The sequence below is a fragment of the Micropterus dolomieu genome, linkage group LG11 (assembly GCF_021292245.1).
Source record: "Micropterus dolomieu isolate WLL.071019.BEF.003 ecotype Adirondacks linkage group LG11, ASM2129224v1, whole genome shotgun sequence".
In the NCBI taxonomy this organism is placed as follows: Eukaryota; Metazoa; Chordata; class Actinopteri; order Centrarchiformes; family Centrarchidae; genus Micropterus; species Micropterus dolomieu.
Genome location: NC_060160.1, coordinates 20,923,321 through 20,937,257, shown reverse-complemented (window position 1 = coordinate 20,937,257; position 13,937 = coordinate 20,923,321). Strand labels below are relative to the sequence as shown.

Genomic DNA, 13,937 nt, shown 5'->3' with positions numbered 1-13,937 from the left:
ACTTGCAGTCAGAAAAAAGGAGAAACAGGCTAACTTAATGGATCAAATAGATTCCTTGTGAGATAATTAGACACTGAGAAGCCACCCATCAGCACATTGAACATTTACATAACAGGAAAAAAAGGGGGAAACTAAAAAAGATATTCTTAACAGTATCGCCATTATCACTCAATCTTCAAGTTGAATACACATAATAGGAATAGAATACATGTGCATTATGGATATATGTGTGTATGAACTCTAACAAGAGCAATAAAAGGCAGTATTTTCTAAGAGACTAAAATATATAAGCTGGGTTGGGACTTCACTGCAGCTGTGTTTAGATCTTGCATCCAATAACCTCTACGCTCAGCCTGGTTTCAAACACTCCAGCCACCCTCCGCCACTGAAATAATAAATGGGAGCTGAGCTTTCGGGAGCTGGCCATGCCCCGAGCATCTGAGAGGCCTAACACAGGCTGCAATTTAGAGCACAGAAGAGATAAAATGATAGCACAAGATACTGCTGAGCTAATAATTTTATTAAAGGGATGCAGCCAACATTGATTAAAGGGGGCAATCGGGCTGAAACCAATAACTCTGGGCTGCCCTTTAACCCACCGGTACTGAATATTACATGAGCAAAGTTTCCCGGCACCAAGCTCACTGCCATGTCCCGGTTGATTAGCACATTCACTGCTTGCACTTGATTTATTTACTTATTTACTTAGGGATGCAAATTTCAGCTGTGATCCGAATGGAGTCTACCCCCACACCCTAACATATTAAACATTGAGGGAGAGGAGAAATTGATAATGTCTGTCTGCCTCTTCATGAATGTCTGATAAAGCTCACCTCCCACACAACATACCTGAGACCTCTCTAGCCTATATGTACTTAAACTACAAAAATAATGGCTGTCCATTTCGAAGATGTGCTTTTATATTTGGACTTTTGAATGAACAATAATAGGCCAGAGTGTGGGCAAAGTAACAATAAAGAAGAAACACTAGGATGATAAAACAATGACTTTGATGAAGGAAATTTAGAATATGACTTCAAAGATGGTGTTGATGTTATTGTCATAAATACCTGGGGACAGACATTTTCTGTCAGTATGGCCCATATTTTTGTTTTGTTTACACACTACAGAAGCTAACCCCAATGACCCTTGCCTTGCTTTGCATATAAAATGAAAGATATTAGACTGGCTGGCTTATTAACAAGATTGCTTTATACAGCCAGACATGATTTAGAGATGGCTGCCATATTGAGTGAGGGGATACTAGCCCTACTGGTCTGTATTTATTATCTGCTCCATTAATAAGTGGCTATGAGCTCAACAGCCATTTCATACAAATGGACTGAGGGCAGTGAGAGTAAGGCAAGAAAAAAAATGCCACATGTCAAACAGACAGTGATTCTTTAAACTAAAAGCATGTGGATAAACTGCACAAATGAAACGGGGGGAAAAAAAGCTGAAAATGTGACTTGTCTCAAAGGACTGCCTCATAGGAAAAAGTCTCCTGTCTCAGCATGGCGCGTTTCACACCTTGTTCCTGTAATCTATTCTATCAGCCCCTCCTCCAGATTCCACTACCTGTCTCAACCAGGCCTGGGGAAATCTTTGCCCATATGCACAACTTGTAGTTAAGACTGTTACTTCACAATGACCTCTAAAGTTCTCTCCTCTCATTTTTGCAATCTTTGCATGGTCTTGAGTCTGAACAGAGTGGCTATAGTGTACCTTAGCGAGGGTATGTACCCATCCATTCAAATTACTGCTGTAAGATACCTGAAGCAATTAGCAATAGACAGGAGAACACGATGACTCTTGATCAGCGCTGGAGCTCTGAGCCAGCTTGGTGTGTCCACTGCTTACAGAAAACAGGATTGTCCTTCAAAATCAAGATGGTGTAATTCAATAACCTGCAGTGGTTACTGATGAGCAATGGGATTGTCTGGAGTCGGCAAGTCGCAGATGGGCCAACTGATATAACGCTGTTTGTCTCTCGGAGGTCTGCCTGGCTCAGTGACACCTGTTTAAAGCAGGAAAAGCTTTAATCTCTGGGAGGCACTAAACAAGTCCAGGAGACAGACAAAGAGACGCGGTCGAAGAAGAGGGGAAGTGGAGGAGGCCGGTGTCTCCGTGTGCTGACTGTGTTAATAACCGCAAATCAAAATGATGGAGAAGCCCACTAAGGTGACTACTGCTGAGTGGTATTATGTAAGGTTATATACTGTAATATGTAGAAAAGTTGTAATTTTCTTGTGCATAATGGCACTAGTGCTGATTGCACAAAACAAGTGATCCTGCCATGGCTTCTGCCCTTGTATTGTAATTTTCAATGTGGGCCCACTGAGTTGACAATACGCAGCCTGTATGCAGCCAAAACAAGCCATAGCTGACAATAAGAGATAATCAGAGGGAAGAAAAGGCTGGATTCCTGAGCTGATCTGAGGGAGAGTGTGCTGATGCACAGATCCTGACTCTAGAACTCACACTCCTGCTGCCACCTGCCTTCAAAGGCTTTATGCAAGGGTCCCCCTGCGCTCTCTCTCTCTCTCTCTCTCTCTCTCTCTCTGCAGACAAAAATATAAAATTCATACTTCACCTCCTTCCACCACCACCTTAACAAAGCAGGTTGAACCTTGTAAAAAGGCCTCAGTACTAATGAACACTGTCAGAGAGTGGGTCTGGATGTCATTTGGTAGGGATGGAAAATGAGATAAGTTTTAAGTTATGGGTCCTTTCATTAGGTGGGATTTACCGGCCAACTGAGGGAGGAATTAAAGGCTAAGGAACCATCTGATTATAAGCATGCCTGATCACCTGCCTGAAGGCCTGACCTTGCCTCCAGAGGACCCTGTTCTCCAGAGTTTCCTGAGGGAATTAGCTCCGACTTAGCCCGAACTGTGAAAACCGCTGGGCTACGGGTGTGTTGCAGCCTTGATCCTTACTCCTACCCACATATAAGTCAGCAGTGAGGGAAACACCTCTTTAAAATGAAAAAACACTGTTTCTTAATACCCCCAACCCTAACAGTACACCAGATCTGATTTTCAATTGTCCCTCAGTGATGTTGCCTGTCTGTGTCTGGTCTCTGAGCCATCACAGAGCCTGGCCAGCCACCGCAGGGTAAGGGGCGCTTATTGGAAAATCAATGGCGTGAACGCTAAGCAAGTTACAGGAAGATGTGGGAAGGAAGGGTTCTTATTGATAAAGCAGGGAAAGGCCTTTGATGTTGCACTAGGGACATGCTCATTGATGGGGGAACCATTGTAGTCCTCAGGCAGACTGAAGAACGGGTTTATCTCCTAGGTTTGTTCCAATTAATCGCCAATAAAAGGAGTGCATGCATTGCACTCTTAAACATAAGTCCATTCTAATGCCCGACAAGACTTAGTAAATTCTGGTTTTAACACTGTGCAATTACAGTTAAGAAATTACATTTCTAACACTGCAAGTGTTTCTGCCTTTATCTACTGTCTATTCTCTGCCAAAACCAACTGTAGCCCATACCTAATACAACAACCTGAGTCCAAGGACTAACCATGCCACATCTGTGCAAGCGTAGTTGTAAACGGGTAGATTGGTGTTACAAGATGACTTACTGTACAGAATTGAAAATAAATGCATGAAATTATATGTAAAATACTCTTACTGTCATCAGAAACTTTATGTATGTAATTTATATAAATCAACTATTATACTTTATATTAATCAAGTATTTTAACAAATTCATACTTTTTATGAAATAATAAACAGTGACACTGATTCTGTAGTCACTGTAGTAGTAGCACAGTGTCTGAAATGGAAAAATGCATAACATCTTTTAGTCGATATCACAGGGTCACTGTTGTGAGCCAAAAAAGTTTGTCAACCACTGCTATAGGCGATACACCATTATAAATATATTAGGTACATGGTGTTCTTGTTCCCTCTGACACTGCAAATCAGACAATTAACCATGTACAGCATTGTTTATTGTTTGCTGTAAATATTCTCTCTACTATTCTGCTATAGCAGTCATAAGGGTGCTCCAGTATTGCTCCAACTGCAGGAGGCAAAAAGTCACCTCAGGTCGATGGCACTCAGCCTGTAAACAGGGCTTCCCGTAAAATCAATGATCTTCAGTAGGAGCTATCAGTCTGTAGAACAGAAATAGCCATGGCTGTGTTGAGTCTGAGGCAGGGAAGAACAGTACTGTGTGTTTACATGAGTGTGTGTGAGTAGGGGGGGTCACTGGCATGTCTGGGAGTATTTCTCACAGATAGCAGAACTGAAGCATGTTACAACCAGTGAAACGATAGATGGTATAGAGACAAGACCACAGGTCATAGATTTCATAAATGTTGTTTTGTTTGTGTACTTTATGCATCAAACTAGTGTTGGAACAAGTATACATCACTTACATCTAAAATAATCCTTGCTGATTACAATATGAGCAAACTCATATTGCCAAAAAAAGCAACATTGATTTGTTTGTAGTATCAATTGCCTCCTTTGTTAATAGACTTGAAATAGAACCTTGAAAATGATTTTACCCTTTATGCAACACCATCAAATTCTACTAATCCATTCCATATTGCAGAACGGAAACAAAGTGATTTAAGACAAAGCAGCAGTAAAATCACACTGCAGAACTGTATGTTCCACACAGGACAATCGGATTAAATGATCTGATCGGTGCTCAGCTAACTTCTAAAACCCTCTAGAGGGGATTTACACGTGGCACTAGAGTGTTTCCTCAGTTTTGGAGGGTGTGATAGAAACAGCGTGCTGGTGTAATTAGAAGTAGTTAATTAGCTGTGGGTTAATTACTGGGTTCTGCAGAGTGTTGGTGAAAGACCTGGTGGGATGGCATAGCAAAGGGAAGCAGCGAACACGCAGCAGGAAGCTCCCAGTCTCCCGCCAATTAGCAACCAGCATGGGGGGGCTTCTATGGTACACTAGGAGTACACATGTGAGAAGGCTCATATCATCTCACTCAAACCATAGTACAGGGGAAGAGATAATGGGAGAGAAGACAAAATACATTCCATTTAAATATGCATACTGTTAGAAACAGTTTTCACTAATGTTTTGGTAAAAAAATTGCCAAAAAGTTACACTGAAATGCAACTGCTACCCAAAAGAAAATGACAACTGGGTTTCTGAAGAATGCCAGATTAAGAATAAAACTATTTTAATTACTACAAAAGTAATTTCTTATTACAGCAGCCACAAACTATCTTTCTTCATTTACAAACCATACTGAAAGACTGTACTGTATTCTTTTCCTGTTATGTCCCATGTGGTTAATTTATCAAAAGCTTTGTAATTTATAACAGCATTAATTATCCTTGGAATTAAGGTGTTGATGTATTATCAGAAAAGGGCTATGGGGCACAAGCTAACATTCGCCCCCTGGCAAACCAGTGCACAGAGCACACTCTAAAATTGCAAGACAGAGATAACTTCAAGCTTTCAAATACTTATTAGATTAGTTAGATACACTCCACCCATTTCGGCTCAATTTTGGACAGACATGGATCCTGAATGATTTGCACCAGTCTGGCATGGAACCTCACATCCTTTAGCATGCAGTGCTGACTTTCCCATAGTGTGGAATGCAGAAATGCTGAGAAAACACTTGGTACTTTGTACACTGGTCTTTCTGGCACTAATCAATCAGAAAACATCACACTGATCATGATCCTTGGGAAGATTTCTACATGCAAAACCTTTAGAAATCCCATAAAGATATTTTTTGATAGAGATGCACCAAAATGAAAATTCTTGGCTGAAGCAGAAACCAAATACAATGAAAAAAATTCCCAAATACCAAACAAGGTTTTTCACATTTCTTTCCTTTCCATTTTATTATTGCCTTTTTTGATCATTGCATAAATTAAATAGTTAAAATGTGCTTTTTCCTCAGTGTCAAGTGACTGTGGTGGGTGGGTCCAAGACCTGAGAGGGTCCGGTAAAGTAAATTACATGTGTCCATTTACTTTTAATGGACACATGTAATATGTTTTATGCTTTCTGTGAATATAATCCAATTAATCTTATTTACATACTGTATAGACATTATTTTGAAAACAGTTGTTATGCCGCATTTGCATGCTTGCTGAGAATTGCAAGCACTACTGCAATACTGCTTTTTAACGCTATAATATCCTTTGCGGGGTTCATCAATGGTGATAAATGCTTTGAAGTATATCTTTTATGAACGTTTAGAGTCTTTAATATTTTATTACACTTAGCAGAAGTATCATTCCTTGAGATTCAGCAAAAATATGTGGTAATAACCGCATTTGATCAATGTGCACAGCAAAGTGTCTGAAAAGGACCTTAAGAAGTGGATGCAAAATTTGGCAGCACAGATGTTGTAGGCTACCTCCCAAGATTGGCATCCACTTCTTTTCTCAGCATAAATAAACTTTATAACCCGCGAGGTGCAGGCAATTCTTGGCAAGCATGCAGAATTTGGCACTACACCGGATGTTGTCACATGCATATCCTTGCGCTAAATTCATCAAGTTTGACCTAATTTGATAAATAATGTTGCATGTGGTTCTCGGATCGTGTTAACATGAAGACTTCATAGCCTCTCTTCAGGTAGGACTCTCATACTGCAATACTTGTCTTTGTAAAGAGAGAAAATGACAGGATAATTTTGCTAACCTGCCTGTCAGCTCGCACTGGTTCGTTTCAGTGGATTTACCTTAAAGGCTTGAATACGTGTGCACTCCAAATGTAGGTGCGGCTAGCTTAATCGCCTTCTCACAAACGAGTGACAGAAACACTCAAAGCGGGTTAGACCGTTTTTTGCCTTTTCTAAGAATTCAGCCACAGATAGAGTGGATGTTATAGGAAACCATTCAGCAGAACTGAATGTGTGCAAACAGCGATTTTTGTGTCTTTCTCAGACACTTTAAAATGCTTCCACACTGCCAACATAATTGTTCGGTAAAATTCATTCGGCCTTTTGACTTATTAGGCCGAACACCGAAAGTGCTTTTTTTGCTATTTTCGGGGTGATTAATTTTGGTTGCCGAACATTCGGTGCATCCCTATTTTTTGATATACAGTATGTATACCTGTGTTTCTGTAGTGTTTGCAGATTAGCAGTAAAGACAGAGGAAAGACTGAGAGATAGAGAAAGTGAGATTTAGATATAGAGCTAGAGAGAAAGTGAAGGAACTAAAGACACATGTCCAATGAAAGGTCAGGGAAAGGGGGAAATGTGCTGATCAAAGTCTTTGAGCTCCAGGACCTTCATTTCTACTAATTATCAAATCTGCCCCTATTTATATCTGCAGGAAGCAGACGTTCTCTCAAGAGAGGATGGAAGTGAAATCTGCTAACTGCAGTGCTTTCAGAGCTTCTGTTTGCACTCATTCCATTTCATTTCTACTATAGTAACAGGATGAGGGTGATAGGAGGGGTTAAGAGAGCCGATGACCACAACTTATTTGGGCATGTTGCTGTTATGAAAGTAAAGGACAGACCACTATGTACGGAGGACCGCAAGGCTGACCAACAGTGACAAAGAATCAAGATTGCATACAAGCAAGATCGCATGGTGCCATACACACACATATATACAGACACATGCAGACAAACACACCTTCCCACAGCGCTGCAGTTAAGGCAAGCCAACCACAAACACAGCTGTTAAAATGATCAATATCATTGAAATATTAAACCTTAAGAAGCCGCATTATTGATTGGGAGCCCAATGATAAAATGGTTTATTATCACAATTGTGGGGCATTATGTAAATGTTTTGGAGAGACCATCAGCTGACCAGCGACCATTGGCTGAGACTAAATTTGACCTCACCCAACTACATACACAAACACACCCACACAGCTCTGCTCCCTTACCCTGCCATCCAAAACCTGAAGAAGTGTAGGTATAGGGACGAACAGGGAGATGTCATTACCAATATTTCTGCATCTATTATAGATATAGCTGACACTGATCAGCATACCAAGCCCCTGTTGACAGAGTGAGGGGAGATAAAGGAGAGAAGGGGATCTGACCCTCAGAACAACATGGTAGCTCTGAGATGTGGTCTGCAGGATCTCCAGCAGGCATGAAAGCAAACAGGAGCATAATGTGGAGCAGGATCCAGGCTCCATAAAGGGATCATGCCTTGACAGACAGATAGGGGACATGGATAACATGTCTATAATCCTGGGCCTTTCTGTGTAATCTGGAAAACAAATACCTTAGTAATGACCCAGTCCTTACACCTGGTAAAACACAGGGTTCACTGGCACCTGGAATTAGACAAGTATCCTCTGCAGAGCATTCTTAAAGGGACACACTCCCTTAGAAAAATGCTAAAGAGAGTTTTAGAAGACACCAATATATGAATCAATGGTGTATTCTCTAAGAAAGTATCTGTGTACTGGACGGTCAGAAAACAGCTAATCTATTATGCGGTTAAGTGGTTAAGCTGGGACACCCTTTGAGGTGCAGGCAGTGGTATGAGTGGATGAGTTAAGTCACACAGAGACTCAGTAGTGCAACAGTGAGGCAGTGCCACAAGCCTGAGGATAAGGCCCAGTGTTCGGTTAAGTGTCTAAACCTGAGTAGGGTGATAAGATCCCTTTTAGAAGGCATGTGAAGGCCAAATGACCAGGAAACCTGAGTAATGTCGGTGAAAGCTGTCCAGGGCGAGAGCAGAGATGTGGAAAGTCATGCAGCGTTATGTGTGTAAAATGGAAAGGTACTATCTCTTTTATACACCTCATACCGAGGAGTGGTGCAGCTATACAAATATTCTTGTGTGTTCACATACCCCACCATGTGCATTGCCCCACCCCACACACACACACACACACACACACACACACACACACACACACACACACAGGAGGGATTAGAGTACCAGTGAAACCATTCTGTGGAAATGATTTCTTTACAGAAAAAGGCATGAAAGCCAATGGTGACCTGGCCTCTAATTCTAGAGTAGGATATCCTGGATAAATAATTAGAGGGTTCCTTTGAAGACCCTGCACAGCCGAACCATTCACTTCCCACTTCACATTTGCTAAAGTCATTAATGAAAAAGATTTAAAAAAGGAAAAGCGAAAATCTTTCTGGTACACAAATACTTTTTTTTATGAGGCCTGGCCCAAATTCCTCTCTGCTTAGCTGAAGCCTTTATCCTGGGAAAGAGCTGCACCCGTTTTAAACAATAAACCTCAGGGGGAAAGTGTTTTCTATTGCACCCCCCCGAATTATGAGAGTTAATAAAGTTAAAAGAGTAATGTGCCCTGTGCTTTAAAAGAGGAAGTGAACGAGAATTGTGGAGACACTGAATGTCAAAAGACACAGGAAAAATAAAAGTAAGTAGAAACAATAGTCTCAAGCTCTAAAAAGAAAGTCTTTTTTTATATTGAAGAAAGACAAAGGAGTGTGATAGCAAGCCTGCAACGAATATTAAAAGGATGGACATTTCTTTCAAACATGGGTATGTGTCATGTGCCACAGTGGAATACATCTTCACATCTTCAGTTATTGCTCACACTTCTGCAATGAGCTGTGTGGCTAACCAGGATCATTCATTGGAAATAAACGGGGGAAATCTGACAGGTGGAATTACATGTATCACATTCAGATTACTCTCATTCCCAACGAAACAAAGATGTATTTTTAGATTCCACAGCATACTTCTGGAACATCTTGGTGTATTTCACTGAGACGAAAAAAGAACTGTTAATGCGTCTTCAGGAAGCCAAGCCCAATGAACACTAGTCTGCATGCCAATGGGATGCCTAATCTTTACACTGGCAGTTTATAAACAGAACACTCAAATCAGATCTTGATGCAATTGTCATCTTAAAAGGAGAGCAGAGCTTGCCCTACAGTTTACAAGGACGGATTCCAAGGCAAACCTTGGAAGTTGATGTGCATTCCTTCTGAGTAGAGAAGTGATGAGGAACTGTCAACAGAGAAAAGGGGAAGAAAAACAAAAAGAAAACAACTTGTTAAGTGTATAACAAGGTGGCCTGGAGGGCAATGCTGAAAGACACCTCAGCACTTGACTCAGAAGTGTGCAAGGAACATCAAACAGCATCTGTAGCTACGTTGAGCACTGACAGAGCCGACCACGGTGTTCAGAGACCCTTGTGTGAAGAAAAACACAACAGTTTGGCAGGAAATAAAGAGGTAAAATGTGACTAAAAGACAACAGTTCCTCCTACAGTGGTAATCATAAGTGTTCTTATGCACTAAATCTGAGTTATGTTCTGAGCCACAGACCTCCAGGGAGACCTGTCTAACATGAGGGAAGCCTGCTGCCATCAAACTATAACAGAAACAGAATAAGCCCATTGTAAAATACATCCGCAAACAATGAAGCAGTTCCTATTAGATGTCTGAGTTGCATAGCTAGAAGGCGTGTGTGGCACAGAGAGAGATGAGGCTTGGGTGGCAAGCATCATGCTCTGTGAGAAGCCCCCACAGAAGGAGAGCAAGGGGCAGAGTCAAAGCGTTGTTCCTGCACAGCAGTTGAAAGAAAATCAACAAATATATGACCATTAAAGCTGTTGGCTGTTGAATGCTTGTACCAAAACTTGGCACGGTAGTGTCTACAAGTCTCCAGGCACTCTGATTTGGGAAGACAGATGCCCACGAGCTGAAAACGCATTCAAAAATCCTATTCTGAGAGGTAACAGACAAATGAGAGGTAGGGAAAAGAACATACTGGTGTGATATTTTAAGAAATGGGGAGCGTGTTAATAAGTTCCTCTTCCTCCACTCCTCTCCTGACCTGGTATGAGTGTTGTGACAGCTACAGTGCTGTGGAGCTATATTTGAGAAAGACCAGCGTCCTGCCGCTCATCTGCACACACACACACACACACACACACACACACACACACACACACAGAGCAGCCCTTGTTCATCTCCCTTAATGAAATGGCCACATGCCTCCTCTCATCCCAGAGCTGCTTGCACACTGTAGCACCTGGTAGATATAAATCAGCCCTACTGAGCTGTATTTGGGAAGTGAGGCATTAAGCGTGACATGGGCTGTCAAAGTTCAGATTGCACCGACCACAACATCTAGTTGAACTGCTGCGGAACAGACCATAGACCAAGGAGCAGGCCTACCATCGGCCTCTTATCTTCTGCCTCCCAGCTCCACATGACATGGCTGACATGGCTGCCACATCTGGGCCCCAGCTGGGCAGCCTGCTGAGCACAGCGTAGCACAACTGAAGCTAGGTAGGGGAACACTGGAGCACCCACGCTATAGGGATTCCTCATCAACAGTCAAGATTTAATTGGCTGTTGTTTGCTGCCATTTATCTTTGTGCTTTCTTATCGGTGAGCTGTAGTAGCTTGTGGGTATTATTACTGTTTTTAAGTGGTGTAGCTCCTATTTCTGAGCGTCTGTGTGTTGTGTGAGCACTCTGTATGTAGCATTTGCGTGTGTATGTGGAGTGGAATTTCAGTCACATGAGCCTTGGGTCTGAAGGTCAAACACTGGAAGAGAACCCATACGTTCCTCAAAGGACAGGCACACATCTTTAGTGCATGAGCATGTGTAAGCATGTGCACAGACTTGGATGCATGCATGTGTAAGCATATTAAACTAGCCAAAGCATTCTACAACAGAGCTTTATATTTGAATATTAAATATATTCTCACTCTGAACTTTACATGTATGGGATGAGTCCTCAAACGGATACATAGGTGTAAAGGTATGAAGACAGAGCACTCAAAGAGTAAAGCGCTATGAAAAACAGAGCGAAAAGGGACAGAGGGAGCTAAAGGGTGAAGATTAAGAATTATCATCTGCTAGGGATTTGGTCATGGGCTTCAGCAGCTGGGGATGGTATGATGTCTTGCTAGAAGTCACAATGGAGAGCTGAGGTGGAGCTGAGGGTTGAATACAAGTGAGAAAAGTACAGAGAAGAAAATGAAGGAAAAGCAGATGAGGGGACAGTTCAAGAAACAGAGGTTCAACTCAACCCTACAGTAATTTACATTGTTGGGTAATTAGCTTCAGGATCAGGGACTCAAGTCGATGACAGATGCCTCTTGCAGGGGAAAAAGCATGTGAAGTGGACCAAAGCATTACTTTAATGACACATAACATTCATTGATTCAGTCTGTCAGAGGGAGCATGTGTCAAGGGCATAAAAACAGCTATGTGTACCGTACAGAATACAGAAAAATCCATTCATGGATTTAAGTTTATCTTTGGCAGAGGTGAGTAAAATAACAGAAGACCTGATTCTAAATGTGGAAAGAGGAAGAGACCCTACAACTGACATCTGCTGGATGGTTGTATTAAGTGAAGACTTTGTTTGGAATTGGATAACACTGTCTACATTGCCTACTTTTCCTCTGTCCCCCCATGTACCCACATGCATTACACACACATAAAAAGCACTCTTACATCATAACTTTGGAGACAGATGATGAGAGTGAAAAGAAGAAAACGTGTGGCCACATCCAAAAATTGCTAAACGCATCTGCATAATATTCACATATTAATAATCTGACAAAAAACAAAACCCACAAGAGTTTTTTTCACAAGGAAATAAACCTCACTCAGTAGCAGAAGATTCAGCACTACACATAGTGGTTCTTGATAACTGCACGTTTAATACACACTTAATTAATGATGTCATTGTTTTGACATTGAAAGAGCATGCCAGCAAACAAGATAAACAAGATCCAGCGCTGGGAAGACCGCTATTGGAAAACTAAGGAAACTGAAAGCTGGGAGATCACAGACAAAGCACTTTGAATCTTAACCCTTGGCCCTTAGGCAGCTCCATTCAATCCCCCATACGATAAGGGAATATCTTACACACAGCACAGAGCTGCTGGCTCTCCACAACACTGTGTGTGTGGTCACATGGTCGTATGTATGCATGTGAAATAGCAGCCAGATACAGTGACATATTGTGAATGAATTCTCTCTATGGAGCAGTGAGTTTCCACTCAGGCTGCTATGCCAGTGTAATGGGCACGGCTAAGAATCTTTACACATGCCAACTAGAACTGGGAATGAAGCCATAAGGCTGGGAGGATAGACATATACACTGTAAAACACACACACACACTCCACTACATACCACAGAAACAAAGCATAAAAAAACAAAAGACAACAATACAAAAATACCTACTCATTCATGTGTACATGAGCAAACTTGCTTATCCACGTTTGTGCTTACCTCCTTGCGTGCGCGCACACACACGGAAAAAAAACATGTTAGCAACGAGGTGAGAATTAGAGCAGGGCCAACTGACTCACCCTGAAAGTTCAAGTTGAGTGCCACTACAAATTAGAAGTTGACAGCTTAAATTATCCCCAGTATGTGTTTCTTACAATGTATGTGCATGTTGGAGTTTGCCAGGGCAACTGTCTCCAGACAGCTGTCCTGGATGAGTTACTTACATGTCAACCATTATCTCTTATTATTATTATTATTATTATTATAACAGTATATAATCTCCCCCCAAGATGCACTGACAAGCAAATGCCTCAGACCAGCAACCTCCCTCATGTTGTCAATGATAGGACCCTCTGCCCCATATCTAACAGATGCCCACATATTTGAGCTGTGAGGAGGGAGAGTGATAGGGGCAGTGTAAAACGAGAGGGTGACTAATTGGTTCATAACCTGTAATTGGGGAGATGTAATTGGAGTGGACTTGCAGATGCCAGGTGCACCTTCAGGAGGTGGGGCAGCGGTTTGCCCTTTGACTGGCTATAAGGGAGTGTGTGTGTTTGTGTGTGTATATGTGAGCAAGGGGCCATGATTAGATGTGGGGGGAAAACAACACTTGTATAGCGAGGGCCCCCAAAGAATATAGTTTAGGTGTGGCGTGTGCCTATTAAGTCCCTAAAACCACATGAAAGCCCATGTACTTAAACCTGTCACAACACAGTACAGCCATGCCCAATGCAAATAGGCATGCACACACACACA

At 41.8% G+C, this 13,937-nt stretch overlaps 1 protein-coding gene across 1 annotated transcript in view; it reads left to right on the top strand.

Moving 5' to 3' along the window:
- The window catches only part of runx3 (RUNX family transcription factor 3), a 93,935-nt gene that overhangs the window by 43,064 nt on the left and 36,934 nt on the right, over window positions 1-13,937 (top strand). The window lies entirely within an intron of this gene.